The following is a 17,541-nucleotide window of genomic DNA, read 5'->3' as shown; positions in this document are numbered from 1 at the left end:
TCTTCGATTGGATCACAAATATGTAATTTTCTGATAAGCAATGAGAGAGATATGATTTTTATCGTAAAATCGCACAAACTGTGAAAATTCTGTGTCACAAAACCCATCACCCTCTATTATTTTGAATTCTTTGACTTAAAGGTTGTTTTTCTGGAATGTTTTCAAAATTCGATTTGTAGTACTTTGTGTTATCTTTGATTCGATAGAAATTCGTAATTTTCTGATAAGAAATGAGAAAAATATGTAAAACCGCTCAAACTGTGAAAATTTGTGCATGTTCTTCACCTTTTCTAAAGTTTTGGTTGCAGGCTTCATTGGGATTTCCTGAATCTTTGTTGCTGTGGTTAGGGCAGCATGTCCAGAGCATTCCAACAAAGCCCTCGATGTTTTTAAGTGTGTTCGACGTGCAAAAGAAAATGTTTTATTTTTGAGGTATGCTAAATGTCTTGTGACCAATTATGAACGGGTTTGGAAGCCGGTTAACGTGGTCGGGGACCTCTCCACCCCAGTAAAGTATGACCGGATTTAGATCAGGATTGGAAAGAGGAAAAATATGACCAGGAACCAATCCACCCGGTAAAACATGACCCGGGATCTCATGTATGTGGTAGGGAACATCCCTGCCAGCCCAGTATTGTGGTTTAGTCTGATTAGACGCATTTATGTATGAGTCACTTGCTTTGAAACATATCTCTATGCAAAATGATGATGATTATGTATGTTCACAGTTTGTATGATGCAAGTACTTTTATGAAAATGTTTATGAAAAGTTTTACGGTATGATGGCACGTCTATGTTTATATAAATACGTTCAAGTTTAAGTATGTACGCTCTACTTTAAAATGCATGTGGTTTTATTACGTATTATTTGTTATTCTCAGTTTATACATTGTTGAGTCATTAGACTTGATCAATGCAGGTGATTACGAGTTTGAGGAGGCAAGAGGTGGGGACTAGTGATTCGGCTCGGACTACGCTGAGGCTAAACCCGAGGACCCTATGTTTTCAAGAATTTTCTAGCATGTTAATTTAGTTACTCTGATTTTATGAAAATATTTCACGATGTTTAAACGAGTACCTTTTTGACGAACTTTGTTTGTAATCATTTTTATTTCAAATATTTTAGACAAACAGATTATTTTTATGGCAATTTGAAAGATTATTATTTATTTAAGAAAATTTTTATTTTTCCGCAAATTTTAAGTAGTTCAAAATACGGTACGTTACATAATATAATTTAATTTTTTTAACATAATGCCATGTTTTATTTGAGGGAAAATGAGCACCTCTTCCTTCTCATATCCATTGACATATATGTGGAAGGGAGGAAAATGTCTCTATTTTCCTCTAAAAAACTCCCTAATTTTCTGAGATAAGATAAGTTATTTTGCAATAAATATAAATTCGAGTTTCATCTAATCTTCATCTAAGAAATTATCCAACCACCCAAATATAAAAAATGAAACAAGTCATAATCCACCAAGAAAGAACTTCAAATTTTTATTCTCTTTTTTGTTTCTTTCTTGTAAATTTCGAGCACAACTAATTTGTATTTCAACTCAGGAATTATAATCATCGGCCTACGGCACATTGGTGGATCTTCCCATGCGAAGAAACACACCAAGTACTCTGCCATAGAAGGTAACATGTTTCACCAAACAAATTAGTACAAGAATATAAAAATCTAACCACAAGAAAGCTGTAAAATCGAAGAATTGAAAAATAAGTGATAAGTGCAATTTATTGTACTTTTATTACTTGTTTTTAACTTGGAATTTTGTGATTTTTGAGCTGGTTTTATGTGATTTGTTGTTATTTTTGTTGTTGTAGTTTGGAAGCTTAGAATGAGAGTTTGGAGTAGTAAAGTGTTGAATTGGAAAGTGCAAAAGATAAAAAATGACCGTAGCTCCAGCGCACCCGCGGTCTACATTGCAGCGCACCCGCGGTTATGAAGATCAATTTCAGAAATTTCTGCCGAAAGCACAGCGCACCCGCGGTAACATTTCAAGCGCACCCGCGGTCTTCGTAGTTCGAAAATGAAAGTTTCCCCGAAACAACACCGCACCCGCGGTCTGTGTTGTAGCGCACCCGCGGTCCTTCGCAAAACAGAGTCCGAAAAATCTGTAACTTTGTGGACTTCGAGTAAAAGTCTATGAAAATGGTGTGCTGCGTGGGGAAGCTTGTCTGGACTATAAAAAGACATCTTTTACTTACCATCTAGGGTATTGGAGAGCTAAGGAAGGAGTGGAGGCTGCTGAAGAAAGATTGAAGATCAAGTTCATCAAGTTCTTGAGAATTCTTTTGCACAAATCCGGGGACGGAATCAGCACTTCAACATCTTGTTCTAAGTCTTCTTTCTTTTATTTTTCATTTGATATGTCTTGTTTTAAAACCATGTTTTGTTGTGTTGTTTTTATTATTATGAACTAATTTTTATTTCTAGAGGAATGATGGAACAAAACTAGAAACCATGTGTTGGGATTTATGAATTATGCTATATAAGTTTTCCTTATTGTTCATTTGTATTTTTTCAATCTTAATGCTTTCATTTTACTGGCCATATCTTGAATGATTCTTACATTTATAATTTATCACTTCGAAAAGGAAATTTATAAACAAGAAAGGGAAAAATACATCGATGGTATTTATATAGTTCGGGAGGACATATATTGCTATTGAAGCCATTAAAAGAAGTTATTGCTTATTGTGTTATTTAATTATAGATTGTTGACGGGGACGTTACAATCCTTTGTTAGATAATTAGTGTCTACTTAACACTCGGGAGAGGGAGTAGATAATTATAGAATTCTTGGCTAATGAATAAGAAGGACATTTATAATATAGCTACACAAAATAACACATGGTGGATAGTTGCGTGAAATCGGACCTCTAGATCTTTTATTCCATTGTTGTTTACTACTATTTGGTACTATAATTAAAATTATTTCCAATCTAGTTATTGGTGCAAAAAAATCTGTCAATTGATTATTCTAAATAAAGTCGAGACTATTTCAATTATAAGCACTAATATAAGTTTAGAAATACATTCCTCGTGGGATCGACACTTGTACTCAAAATCACATTTTACTATAACTTGACGTCGTGCACTTGCGAGCAATCAAGAAAACACGCACCAAGTTTTTGGCGCCGTTGTCGGGGAGTGTTTATTATAAATTTATATTAGTATTGTTACCAATTAGTCTAGATTTTAATTTAGAGCTGTTTTTGCTGTTTTACATTAAACATTGATTTGTTTCTTATCTTTGTTTAACAGTGCATGCGAAGATCGCAAAATCTTTACTTGCTTATCTTTGATCCTGAGATTGAAAGAACCGTAAGAAGATTAAGAAAGGCAAGAAGAGAAGAGATTCAAGCAATGGCTGACAACAGAGATAATGAAAATCCACCCCCTGCAGTACCCATCAGAGATCATTTTAGGCCGGTACTGAATGCTCATTACTCGGGCATAGCACGAGGGACTATCAATGCAAACAACTTTGAGCTCAAACCCACATTGATAAACATGGTTCAACAGAACCAGTTTGGGGGAGCTGCTACTGCAGATCCTCATCTACATCTCATAACATTCCTTGAAATCACTGACACGGTAAAAATAAATGGTGTTTCTGATGATATAATTCGATTGCGCTTGTTTCCTTTTTCTCTTAGGGATCAAGCAAGAGGATGGCTCCAATCGCTTCCTCTGGGGAGTATCACTACATGGCAGGAATTAGCAACCAAGTTTCTTGCTAAATATTTTCCACCTGCGAAGTCTGCACAGTTGAAAATTGAGATAAGTACTTTTAGGCAGACTGACTTTGAGCAATTATATGAGGCATGGCAACGGTATAAGGAGTTGTTGAGGAGGTGTCCAAACCATGGTTTTGAAGATTGAGTACAAATTGAATTGTTTTATAATGGTTTGAATGGACAAACAAGAGGCACTGTGGATGCAGCAGCTGGAGGCACGATATTTGCAAAATCACCTGATCAAGCATATGATTTGCTTGAACAGATGACCATTAACAGTTATCAATGGCCATATTAGAGGTCAGGAGTAAAGAAGCAAGCTGGAATTTATGCCATAGATCCTATTACATCACTCACCGCTCAAGTTTCAGCTTTAACAACTCAAATTGCAGCTATGAATATGGCTAGTACATCAGAGGTTGAAAATGCATCGGTTGTTACTGAAGAACCACATATTCATGATGAGGCTCATTATATCAACAATAGGAATTTTGGTGGCTACGGAGGATATCGAGGTAACCCTCCCCCTAACACTTATCATCCTGGTTTGAGAAATCATGAGAATTTTTCATTAGCTAATAATAAGAATGTGTTGAATCCTCCACCGGGGTTCAATGCATCAAAGGGGGAAGGAAAACCTTCACTTGAGGATCTAGTTGGGACATTTGTTGCTGAATCTAGTAAAAAGATGGCTAGGACTGAATCTCGTCTTGATGGCATGGAAACTCACATGGGAAATATGGGTGCCACAATGAAATCATTGGAGACACAGATTAGACAATTGGCTAATGCATTGAGAGATCAAAATAAAGGTCAATTCCCAAGTAATATTGAAGTGAATCCAAAGGAGCAATGCAAAGCTGTAACTTTGAGAAGTGGAAGAGAACTAAAGGTTAAAAATTCCAAAGAGAAGGAGGAAAATGAGATGACAGTTGAAGAAGTTGAAACTGAGGGATCCAAAGCTGAGGTTGAAGTTGAACAACCTCCAGTATTTAAGCCGACTCTTCCATATCCGCAGAGGTTCAAAAAGAAGAAATTGGATGATCAATTTGCAAAATTTTTGGAGATTTTAAAGAAGATTCACATCAACATTCCATTTGCTGATGCTTTAGAGCAAATGCCAAACTATGCAAAGTTCATCAAAGATGTGATGTCAAAGAAGAGGAAGTTGCATGAGTTCGAGACAATAAAGTTGACCGAAGAGTGTAGCGCCATACTCCAAAGGAAACTACCACAGAAACTCAAAGATCCAGGGAGTTTTACTATTCCTTGTGTTATTGGTGGTTCTAGAATAAATAAAGCTTTATGTGATTTAGGTGCCAGTATTAATTTAATGCTTTTTTCTATTTACAGGACTTTGGAGCTTGGCGAGGTGAAGCCTAGCACTATTACCCTGCAGCTGGCGGACAGATCACTTACATATCCACGGGGGATAGTGGAGGATATTCTGGTAAAGGTAGACAAATTTATATTTCCTGCTGATTTTGTCATTCTGGATATGGAAGAAGATCAGGAGACTCCGCTTATCTTTGGAAGGCCATTCTTGGCCACCGGAAAAGCTTTGATTGATGTGCACAAGGGCGAGCTCACATTGAGAGTAGGTGGAGAAGAAGTCATGTTCAACATCTACAACACAATCAAAGAACCAAATGAGGTAAGTACTTGTAATAGTATTGATGTAATTGATTCATGTGTATCTCATGTTGGTGCAGGTAGGATGACGAAAGATTCCTTAGAGAGATGTTTGTTGGAATCGGCGTCTACACTGGATGAAGATGATTGGGATGTGCAAGAGGAGTTACTTGCTCTCTGTAACGCCCCGAAAATTTAAAGGTCCACGCGAACCACATGCATATGATTTATTAATTCTCTTGTATTTTAATTAATTGTTTTAATTGCATTAAATTAATTATGTTGTGCATATTTGCATGTTTAAAATATATTTTTCTACATGATTGCATTAAAATGTAATTTTTAAAGGTTATTCGAGTTGCGATCGAGGAACGGAGACCGAGGGTTGAAAAATTGAAAATGTTTTTATTAAATAATTATTTTTAATTATTTAAAATATATGGTTGATGGTTTTTCATATTTTTGAAAATAAGGAGTTTTGAGGTGATTTTATACGTCGGGACGTAAATTTTATCGGTGTTGGTTTTTCAACTAAAACTCAAACTTTTGGTAACCCGGCTATTAAATTTACAAATTTATTTAAACAAAAACTTTGATAATATTTTATTAAATTCTAATTAAAACTAATGGGCCTTAATTGTTGACTTATTAGGCCTAAGCCTTATTTAGTGAATTAATTAGTATTTAAAATGTATTTCTCCCAAACCCTTCACACAACCTCACGGCCACACAATTTTAAATTCTGAAAACTCTCTCCACCTTGACACACCACACACACGACACTTCACACAAAATTTTGAAGAGCAATTCGAAGGGTTCAAGGGACTTCAAGCCAAGGTTTCGATCCGTTCTTCGTCGTCAACGGTTTTTCGTGCGTTTAAAACGCAAAGGCACGCCATATTCTCCTTTTACTCATCATCACACCATATTATGTAATTGTTTATGAATTTGCATGAAAACATGTCACACAAGTTCTATTTTCGTAACTATGTGTAAACATGCTTTAAACTTGTGTTTTTAATTCCAAAAATCATGTTTTTATGTGTGTAAAAGGGCTGCCATGATATAGGTTATGTTCAAGCATTGTTTTCATGAATTTAGAGTCCTAGAACCAGCCACAAATCCTGCACGAAACAGAACACGCCAAGCTGGAACCAAATCTGTCATGGGATGATCTTATGGTTCGGTTTTCACGAGTTGGGTGCTTAGCTTGGGTTTGGTTGGGACCAGGACCGAGCTAAGACCAAGGGGGAGTCAAGGGTAGGGTCTTAATCATGCTAGGGTTCGAGCTAAGTGGGCTGGGAAGAGTCCTTGTTGGGAACGACTCCACCCGTGAGTTTTAGGGGGAAGCATGCGCAGGGTTGCAGGTTTGTGCAGGGAGGAGATGGCTCGGCCTGGGGGCTTTGAGCTGGGCTAGGTCGAGTCATAAGGGTCCTAGGGAGAGCCTAGATGGTGTGGTGCAAGGTCTGGTATGGTTTGGTTCAGGGAAAGGCATGAGCGAAACCTGTAAACATGAGAGGGGCATGAGTCGCGCGCTGCTGCCTTCTGATCCAGGTGGTTCACGCGAGAGTTCCAGGGGCTGGGTTGGTCTGGGCTTGGTTTAGGCGTGGTCTAGGGAAGTTTAGGGACGTGGTGGCTCGGCTGGGAGAGTCCTAGTTGGGTTAGGAGTCCTAGACATACAAGGAAGCACACACACAACACAGCAGAATATTGGGTTGAGTTTCAAGCAAGTTTTGGTCAGGCTAGGGCTTGTTTTACGGGCTGGGCTTGCACAGTATGGTCCCTAGATGGGTTGGCTAGGTTTTGGTTCAAGGTGGCTCGGGCGTGGCTCGGGTAAATTAGGAGATGGCTCGGTGTGTTCGTTGAAGGGTCAAAAACGAGACTAATTAAGCCAAAATTGATTCCATGGGTCCACGGGGATGGCTCATGACATGGAATGGTAGAATAAATAATGAAAAGGCTATGTTAAAAATTTGGGATCAAAATAACGAGTTTTGGATTTATTCGGGATTTAATCGCCACATGAAACGCTAATTAAATAACTAATTGAAACACCTAGTTTTATAACTTATAAAATTATGAAAAATTAGGGTTAAGCTTAAATAATTATTAGAAGTCTAAGTTTTCAATTTGGGAATTTTATATTAAGGTTTGGTTTAATTCGGGATTAAAACGCATTAATATGTTATATTTAAAGATTAATTTACAAGTCGTCAAATTAAGCTAAATAAAAATATGAAAAAATTCATGTAAGCTTAAATAATTATTTAGGACATGTTAGAGTCAATGAAATTAAGAAAATGTCAAAAACGTGAAATTTTACGTCCAGGGGTAAAACGGTCATTTTACACCTATAAATTAGTAAACGTCATGGCAGTTTCCTATTTGCTGTTTTATATGCTAATATGATTATTTTTTTTATGTTTATGAATGTTTACATGTTAAAATGATTATTTTATATGTTTATGGAATTTTATATGTTTATGGATTTTTATGTCAAAACGTTTATTTTAAATGTTTACGATTTAATATGTTAAAATGTTCATTTTAAATGTCTATGAACTTTTATGATGAAATGATAACGTTAAAAGATATGTTGCATGCTTGATTTCAAAATAAAAATGATATTATATGCATATTTTTATAAGTGATGGAAATACGACATGTTGAAGGATGTGAAGGGATTGTGACTACTGAATATGTTGGAAATATCGTGAGGGTTATGGTCCCAGTGGGAGCCCGACAATCGTGTTTCCTTGGATACGGATACGAATACGTGATACGAATACGAATATGTTAATACGTTGGCCAAGGCCCAGTTGACGGGTGAGAGTGTCGCTGGTGTCCCCGCCGCCCAGTACTGTGGTTACATATAGATGGAACCATCGCTCAATACGTTTAAGAATACGAGTCACAATCACGATCTGAATTCAACAAACACGAATATGAATATGAACATGAATATGATGATATGAATATGTTGATATGAATATGGATACGAATATGAATATGTTTATGTTTATATGAAAATGTTTATGCATAAGATTATGAAAATGTTTTTATTTAAAGGTTTTATGCATCATGAAAATGTTTACGAAAATGTTTAAGTTTAAGTTTATGCATCTTCATGAAAACGATATTTTAAGTACAAATATTTTTCACTGTTATATGTAAACTGTATTACGTATTACTCGTTATTAAGAATATGACGTGTTGAGTCTTTAGACTCATTAGTGTGGATGATGCATGTTATCATGATAATGCTAATGGAGGTCTTGATGGTTGATCCTACTGGACTGAAGGTGCACATGACCCGAGGACCGACGCTAGTTTCCGCATATATGTTATGATTTATGTTAAAAGATTTTATGACTTTTATCATGAGTATGAGTTGTTTTTGAGAGGTTATAGTATGGGCTATACTTTTCAAATGTTATTTTTAGATTTAGAAAAAATGTTTGTTGGTTGTTTATTTTAAAATGATGTCAAAAGTATTTTATGAAATTTTATGGTTCGGCCGAATGCTATGTGAGGTTTAAAAAAAAAAATTTCTAGTACTTTTAAAGCAATAAAAAGCGCATGATGTTTCACTCTCAATACACTGCCTAAAGAAAAGAGTGATGTGCATCATGTAGAGCTACTTGAAGATGCAAGTAAAGAGGTACCAAAAGCATCCCCTGAATTGAAGGAACTGCCAAGCCACCTTTGTTATGCATTTTTAGGTGAAAATTCGACATATCCGGTAATCATCTCTTCCTTTCTTACTTGTACTGAAAAAGAGAAATTGTTGAGAGTGTTGAGGAAATTTAAATCTGCTTTGGGATGGACAATTGCTGATATAAAGGGGATTAGCCCTACTGTTTGTATGCATAAAATCTTGATGCAGGAGTCATATTCACCCTATGTTGATCATCAGAGAAGGCTTAATCCAGCAATGAAAGAGGTTGTGAGGGCTGAGGTATTAAAATTGTTAAATGCTGGTGTTATTTATGCTATATCTGATAGCTCGTGGGTTTCACCAGTACAAGTAGTGCCTAAGAAGGGGGGAATAACTGTAGTGAGAAATGAGAATAATGAATTGATTTCAACTCGTCCAGTGACTGGTTGGCGAGTATGCATAGACTACAGGAAATTGAATGATGCAACTAGGAAAGATCACTTCCCTCTTCCCTTTATTGACCAGATGCTTGATAGAGTAGGTGGTTATCATTATTATTGCTTTCTAGATGGTTATTCAGGTTACAATCAGATTGTCATAGCACCGGAGGATCAGGAGAAGACTACCTTCACTTTCCCCTACGGTACATTTGCTTTCAGGAGAATGCCATTTGGTCTGTGCAATGCACCTGCTACTTTTCAGAGGTGTATGATGGCCATATTTTCTGACATGGTCGAGGAAATAATTGAAGTTTTTATGGATGATATCTCTGTGTTTGGTTCATCTTTTGATCACTGTTTGCAAAATCTAATGCTTGTTTTGCAGAGATGTCAGGCGAAGAATTTAGTTTTGAATTGGGAAAAATGTCACTTCATGGTTCCAGAAGGTATTGTGCTTGGGCATAAAATTTCGGCTAAAGGAATAGAAGTTGACAGAGCCAAAGTTGTGGCAATTGAAAATCTCCCACCACCGAAGAATGTGAAAGGGATCAGAAGTTTCTTGGGACATGCCGGGTTCTATCGTCGTTATATCAAAGATTTCTCTAAAATTACTAGACCATTATGTAATTTGTTTGAGAAAGATTCGACATTTATTTTTGACGATGATTGTTTGCAGGCGTTTAACAGGATCAAGAAAGCACTGATTTCTGCTCCCATTATGATAGAGCCTGATTGGAAGGAGACCTTTGAGCTCATGTGCGATGCTAGCGACTATGCTGTGGGAGCAGCATTGGGACAGAGGCGAGACAAAATGTTCAAGGCTATATACTATGCAAGTCGTACACTTAATGCAGCCCAACAGAACTATACAAGTACTGAGAAAGAGATGCTTGCAGTGGTGTTTGCATTTGACAAGTTCAGAACATATCTCATTGGCACCAAGGTAACTGTTTTCACTGACCATGCGCAGCTCTTCGCTACTTGTTTGCCAAAAAGGATGCCAAGCCCAGGTTGATACGATGAATACTCCTACTTCAAGAATTTGAGTTTGAAGTAAAAGACAAGAAAGGTTGTGAAAACCAGGTGGCAGATCACTTGTCACGACTAGAGCTGGAAGAAAGAACTGAAGGTGGAGTTATCAATGAGTCGTTCCCAGACGAACAACTGTTTGAGGGAAATTCTAAACTCCCTTGGTTTACTGATATAGCTAACTTCTTCTCTTGTGGTACTCTTCCTCCAGATCTGAATCACCATCAGAAAAAGAAGTTCTTCCATGATATCAAATTTTTCTTCTGGGATGATCCTTGTGTGTATAAGAGATGTGCTGACCAAGTGATTAGGAGATGTGTTGATGGCGACGATGCAAACAAAATTCTGGAACAATGTCATTCATCACCTTATGGTGGACATTTTGGAGCAACACGAACAGCAGCTAAGGTATTGCAATCAGGTTTTTTCTGGCCTACTTTGTTTAAGGATAGCTATACCTTAGTAAAGTCATGTGATAGATGCCAGAGGTTAGGAAACATATCTAGGCGTCATGAATTACCACTGACAAATGTTTTGGAAGTGGAACTTTTTGATGTTTGGGGCAAAGATTTCATGGGACCCTTCCCCCCTTCTTTTGGTAATTCTTATATTTTATTAGCTGTTGATTATGTGTCGAAATGGGTGGAAGCAATCGCCACCAATACTAATGACTCTCATGTTGTAGCGAAATTTGTGCATAAGAAGTGACGAAGGTACGCATTTTTGCAATAGAATTTTCAACTCACTGTTGGCTAAATACAATGTGAAGCACAAAGTGGCACTAGCATATCATCCTCAGTCGAATGGACAAGCTGAAGTATCAAACCGGGAAATTAAGCAAATACTGGAAAAGACTGTCAATACCAACCGGAGAGATTGGGCTATGAAGTTGGATGATGCGTTATGGGCTTATCGGACTGCATTCAAGACGCCTATTGGGATGTCTCCCTATAGGCTAGTGTTTGGGAAAGCATGTCATCTACCATTGGAGTTGGAGCATAGAGCATTTTGGGCTGTGAAGAAATTAAATTTTGATATGAAAGCTTCTGGTGACGTTAGAAAACTACAGTTGAGCGAGATGGCTGAATTCCGAAACGACGCATATGAGAATGCCAAGATCTACAAAGAGCAAACTAAGAAGTGGCATGACAAAATCATTGTAAGAAGGGAGCTCAAACCAGGACAACAAGTACTACTGTTCAACTCTCGTCTGAAGTTGTTCCCTGGTAAGCTAAAGTCGCGTTGGTCAGGGCCGTTTGTTGTGGAAATGGTGTCACCTTATGGGGCTATCGAGTTAAAGTGCAGTGATGGGAGAACCTTCAAGGTCAATGGACAGAGGGATAAGCCGTACTATGGGACTGAAGTAAGGAATATCGACAATGTCAAGCTGAGCGAACCAACCTAATCAGACTAGTGAAAGTCGGGCTGAAGACGTTAAACCAAACGCTTATTGGGAGGCAACCCAAATTTTTGTTTCTCTTTTGCATTTTGTTTTCGGTTTTGCTTTTATTTTTGTATCTTGATTATTTTTGGTTGTGTACTTTTAGTATAGTGTGTGCTTATATCTTCCCAAATCTAATGAATCTCAATTTTTTTCTTTTCAGGACTAAAAATTGGAGAAGAAAAAAATTTCCCAAAGGAAAACCGCATCCGCGGTATAGTTTGAAGCGCCCCCGCGGTAGCTTTGTAACAAAAAAATAAAATTTACCGAAGATACACCGCACCCGCGGTCAAGGAAGAAAAATTTCCATCGGCTTCAACCTCTGGCAATCCATTTCCACCTCCTCCACAGTGGCCACCCATATACCATCCGCCGGAGTTCCATCCACCCCATATGACGCAGATGATGAGGATGGCGATGACGACTGACGGTCGTTGCCCGAGGTATGTGTATTCCTCTAATTTTCATGCTTATTTACATCGAGGACGATGCACATGTTTTAGTTTGGGGGAGATGTTATTTATTTATTTTATTTTATTTTATTTTATTTTATTTTATTTTGTGTGTTTATTTATTTATTTAGTGTAATTTGAGTGTTTTAATTACTTTTGAGTTTTTTTTTGTTTGCTTGTGTGTTTGTAGTGTTTTAGTCATGAAATATTTTTTTATATATATGGCCAATGATGAGAAAAGAAAAATGTTGCAATAAGAAGAAAAGTCATGCATTACATTCATGTTAATCGATCAATTTGAAAAATTTAGAGAACAATCATGAGATTTGGTAAGTTTGAGACTTATAGTTTCTATACAACTCTGTGATTTTCATTTGACATCGAAATAAATTTTTGCAAACACATATATGATTGAGGCAATCTTTGACTTTATTTGGGCCTATTTATATTGTTTATAAATATTCATTTGAAGCCCTCTTGAGCCTATATGAGAAAAGAATTGTGTTCTTGAAATTTCTTGGAAGCCAAGCACTTTTCTTTTGAATATATATATTTTTGGTTGATGCATTGAGACAACATTTTTCACGATGATTAGATTCTACTTTGTGTTGGTGAATTGAGATTTTGTCTAGAACTATCCAAACATCACTCGAGGCGAAATACGGACAAATTATGATTTAGGAATGATTTAGGTGATTTTTGGATCGATTGAGCCGTTCAAGCCACCAAATAAAATTAATTTATCATTTGTCACCTCTTTGAACTTATTTGAATTTGAATGGCACACGTAAATATGTGTAAAACACCCCCATTCGAATATTCTTTCAATTATCCCACATTTACCAATCTTTTGAATATCTTATACAATTATTTCCTACCTTCTCAAGGGAGTAAGAATTCAAAAGATTAAAGAAAGTGATATTCTCCTACAAAAGAAAAGAAAAGAAAAGAAAAATTGATGAATGATGTGTGATTGAAGAAGTTGGAGAAAAAGGGGAGAAAAAGATATGAAATGAATAAAAAATGGAGATAAAAGAAAAAGTGGAGTTTGCAAAAGAGATAAAATTCAACTTACTCCCTTATTTGAACTCCTAATTTTTATTTGTAGCCATGAGCCAAGGCCTAGCATTACAACCATTGAAAATCCTATTAACCTAGTCATAGTTGTCCAATATACTAGTGGAGAGTGATTGGGAGGATCTAGCTTATGGACAATCGATAAACACTTTCATTGAGTACGAATCTTGATCAATTTTACACACACCTCATTGCATCAAATATTTATTGGGTATTCCTTTCTTGAATGAATATTGCTTTGAACCCAATTTTTAACTGGAAAAGGCCTCTTGATTTGTGTCTGTAAAAATTGAAATCGATTGAGAATGTTTTGAAACATGAGTTGAAGAGATTAGAAGTTAAGAAAATTAACCGATTGCATGATTATATCCAGATGAAAAATTGGTTGAATTGATTTGAATTGTGAATGCATGAAGAGTTAGTTAAAATATCTTGAGGCCAAGTTCTTTAAAGTATTTCATGACTTGTTTGTTTATGTTGTTTTGTTTTGCTCGGGACTAGCAAAATCTTAAGTTTGGGGGAGTTTGAAAAGTGCAATTTATTGTACTTTTATTACTTGTTTTTAACTTGGAATTTTGTGATTTTTGAGCTGGTTTTATGTGATTTGTTGTTGTTTTTGTTGTTGTAGTTTGGAAGCTTAGAATGAGAGTTTGGAGTAGTAAAGTGTTGAATTGGAAAGTGCAAAAGATAAAAAATGGCCGAAGCTCCAGCGCACCCGTGGTCTACATTGCAGCGCACCCGCGGTTATGAAGATCAATTTCAGAAATTTCTGCCGAAAGCACAGCGCACCCGCGGTAACATTTCAAGCGCACCCGCGGTCTTCGTAGTTCGAAAATGAAAGTTTCCCTGAAACAACACCGCACCCGCGGTCTGTGTTGTAGCGCATCCGCGGTCCTTCGTAAAACAGAGTCCGAAAAATCTGTAACTTTGTGGACTTCGAATAAAAGTCTATGAAAATGGTGTGCTGCGTGGGGAAGCTTGTCTGGACTATAAAAAGGCATCTTTTACTTACCATCTAGGGTATTGGAGAGCTAAGGAAGGAGTGGAGGCTGCTGAAGAAAGATTGAAGATCAAGTTCATCAAGTTCTTGAGAATTCTTTTGCACAAATCCGGGGACGGAATCAGCACTTCAACATCTTGTTCTAAGTCTTCTTTCTTTTATTTTTCATTTGATATGTCTTGTTTTAAAACCATGTTTTGTTGTGTTGTTTTTATTATTATGAACTAATTTTTATTTCTAGAGGAATGATGAAACAAAACTAGAAACCATGTGTTGGAATTTATGAATTATGCTATATAAGTTTTCCTTATTGTTCATTTGTATTTTTCCAATCTTAATGCTTTTATTTTACTGGCCATATCTTGAATGATTCTTATGTTTATAATTTATCACTTCGAAAAGGAAATTTATAAACAAGAAAGGGAAAAATACATCGATGGTATTTATATAGTTCGGGAGGACATATATTGCTATTGAAGCCATTAAAAGGAGTTATTGCTTATTGTGTTATTTAATTATAGATTATTGACGGGGACGTTACAATCCTTTGTTAGATGATTAGTATCTACTTAGCACTCGGGAGAGGGAGTAGATAATTATAGAATTCTTGGCTAATGAATAAGAAGGACATTTATAATATAGCTACACAAAATAACACATGGTGGATAGTTGCGTGAAATCGGACCTCTAGATCTTTTATTCCATTGTTGTTTACTACTATTTGGTACTATAATTAAACTTATTTCCAATCTAGTTATTGGTGCAAACAAATCTGTCAATTGATTATTCTAAATAAAGTCGAGACTATTTCAATTACAAGCACTAATATAAGTTTAGAAATGCATTCCTCGTGGGATCGACACTTGTACTCAAAATTACCTTTTACTATAACTTGACGTCGTGCACTTGCGAGCAATCAAGAAAACACGCACCAATAAGACTTCCATCCTCCAATTTTGACAATCATGGAACATTCGATCTAGATTATCACTTGTCCAAAAAAACCTTGATTGTGCTCTTTTTACACTTTAACGTCCGAAAGTCAACACACGTAAACTGCATGCATGCAAATGATTTAAATCTCTTAATTACTTTATTTAATTGATTTTAAATGCTTAAATGATACATAATATATGATTGAAGGTCTAATTGCATGATTTCATGAAAACTGAAGAGTTTATCCGAACATTCGATAATAGGTTGGGGAAAGGATACTCGAGACAACCAATATAAAATATTTTTAAAATTTTCTAAAAATGTTGGAGCCCAAATTATTTTACAAGACGAGCTCGGTTTTATTCAAGTTGGTTTTGGTCAAACGAAGGACTTTTAAAGACCCAAAAATTATTATTTTTGAAAAAAAATTTAGTAAAATATTATTTTACAATTAAATAGGTATTATTGGACCTAATTTACCAATGATTAAATGACCAAATTATTCCTAACCAAAAAACCAAAAATCCTAAACCATTATACATGCACTTTTCGAAAATTTAAATAGAAACCTTGGGCTATTTGGACTCCATTCAGCCGAAAGTTCACACACCACAAACACAAAATTTCGAGAATTTTTTAAAGAAATATATTCAAGGTCATTCGTATCCCGTTCGTATGCCTTCGCAACCCACGCTAATGATTGTATATTCGAACGTTTTAAACGCAAAGGCACGCTTCTAAACTCTTTTCATGCATCATTCAAATCATATATGCATGTTTTCATGTATTTTAGCATGAAAAATATTTGAATACAATTCTCTTAACGTTTTGATGATTATTTCCAAAGTTTAGATGGTTTTACGATTTATTTGAGAACGCTATGAATTCGAAGGGAAATGTTGCAAATACAAGGTGTTTAAGAGATGGAAATAAAGTCCTTTCGAGCTTGGTCAAGGATTGATGAACCTTGGGTTTCATTGAATGTTTTGGGCTTCAAGGGCTCAGCTAGGGAAGAACCGCGCCAGGGCTTGGCTAGGGCCTGTGCGTGGCCTGGTTTAAGAGCTAGGAGGGTCCATGGAAGGCTAGACCTGGCGGCAGCGAGAGATGGAAGAGTCCACAAACCCTAGTACTCTTCCCCATTCACGCGTGATGCTGATTCAGGAAGGGAGAGGTGCGCAGATGATCTAGGTGGCTAGGCTGGTCCAGTAGGGTCTAGGGAAGATGGCATCGGGTTAGGACACGGTCTGGTGCAACATGGTGCATAGTGGCTCAGGTGGTTAAGGGCCACGACTTAGGAGTCTTGCGCAAGGATGGTTCGCCTGGGTTGGGGGCTGGTACACTGGTCCAGGAGGGTTCAGGTAGGGTCCATGAGGGTCAAGGTTAGGTCTGTCCTAGGTGGCTCGAGGGTGGCTCGGTGTTTGGGAGCCGTGGCTTGACTTGGGAGAATTAGGGTTCGATTTAGGCTAGGAAGAGAAGTGGCTCGAACTATGGTCCATGGGGATCGATTCATGGTTCACGAGGGTATTTTAGGTATGAAAAGTTTATGTTTAAAATTTAGGAAGAAAATATTAAGTTTTAAATTAATTCGAGATTAAAACGCTTCACGAAAAAAATAAAAATATTTTGAAGGATGTGAATTGACTCTGACAAATATGATATGATATATGACGATTGGGAATATCGTTAGAAAAAAGACCTCGGAGGGAGCCCGTTTACGGAAGAAGGTCCTTGAGGGAGCCCAACGATCGTATTTTCATTTTACGGCGGTGCCTAGTGCCCTTCCCCATGCGTAATGGTGAGCTAAGACTGATCAATCAACCACATGATACGATTACAGTTAGTCACTTTCAAGGATCAAATTTCACCCAAAATGATATATGATGATAGAAAGTTTTACGATTAAATGATTTATTATTACAAGCTTATTTTAAATAAAAGTATGATTTTATTCATGTGCATGTATACATATTTTTTGTTACATATGGTTAGAACGTGTTGAATCATTAGACTCACTAGGTTTGGATAGTTGTAGGTGAGGATGATATTGAGGGAGGCGCTGACGCTTGAGTGGATCGAGTCCGGCAGTACACCCTTGAGGGACTTTTATTTTACGTATTAGCTTGATA

This window comes from Primulina tabacum, chromosome 11 (assembly GCF_025594145.1).
Source record: "Primulina tabacum isolate GXHZ01 chromosome 11, ASM2559414v2, whole genome shotgun sequence".
NCBI lineage: Eukaryota > Viridiplantae > Streptophyta > Magnoliopsida > Lamiales > Gesneriaceae > Primulina > Primulina tabacum.
Note: the sequence above shows the minus strand (reverse complement) of the source record.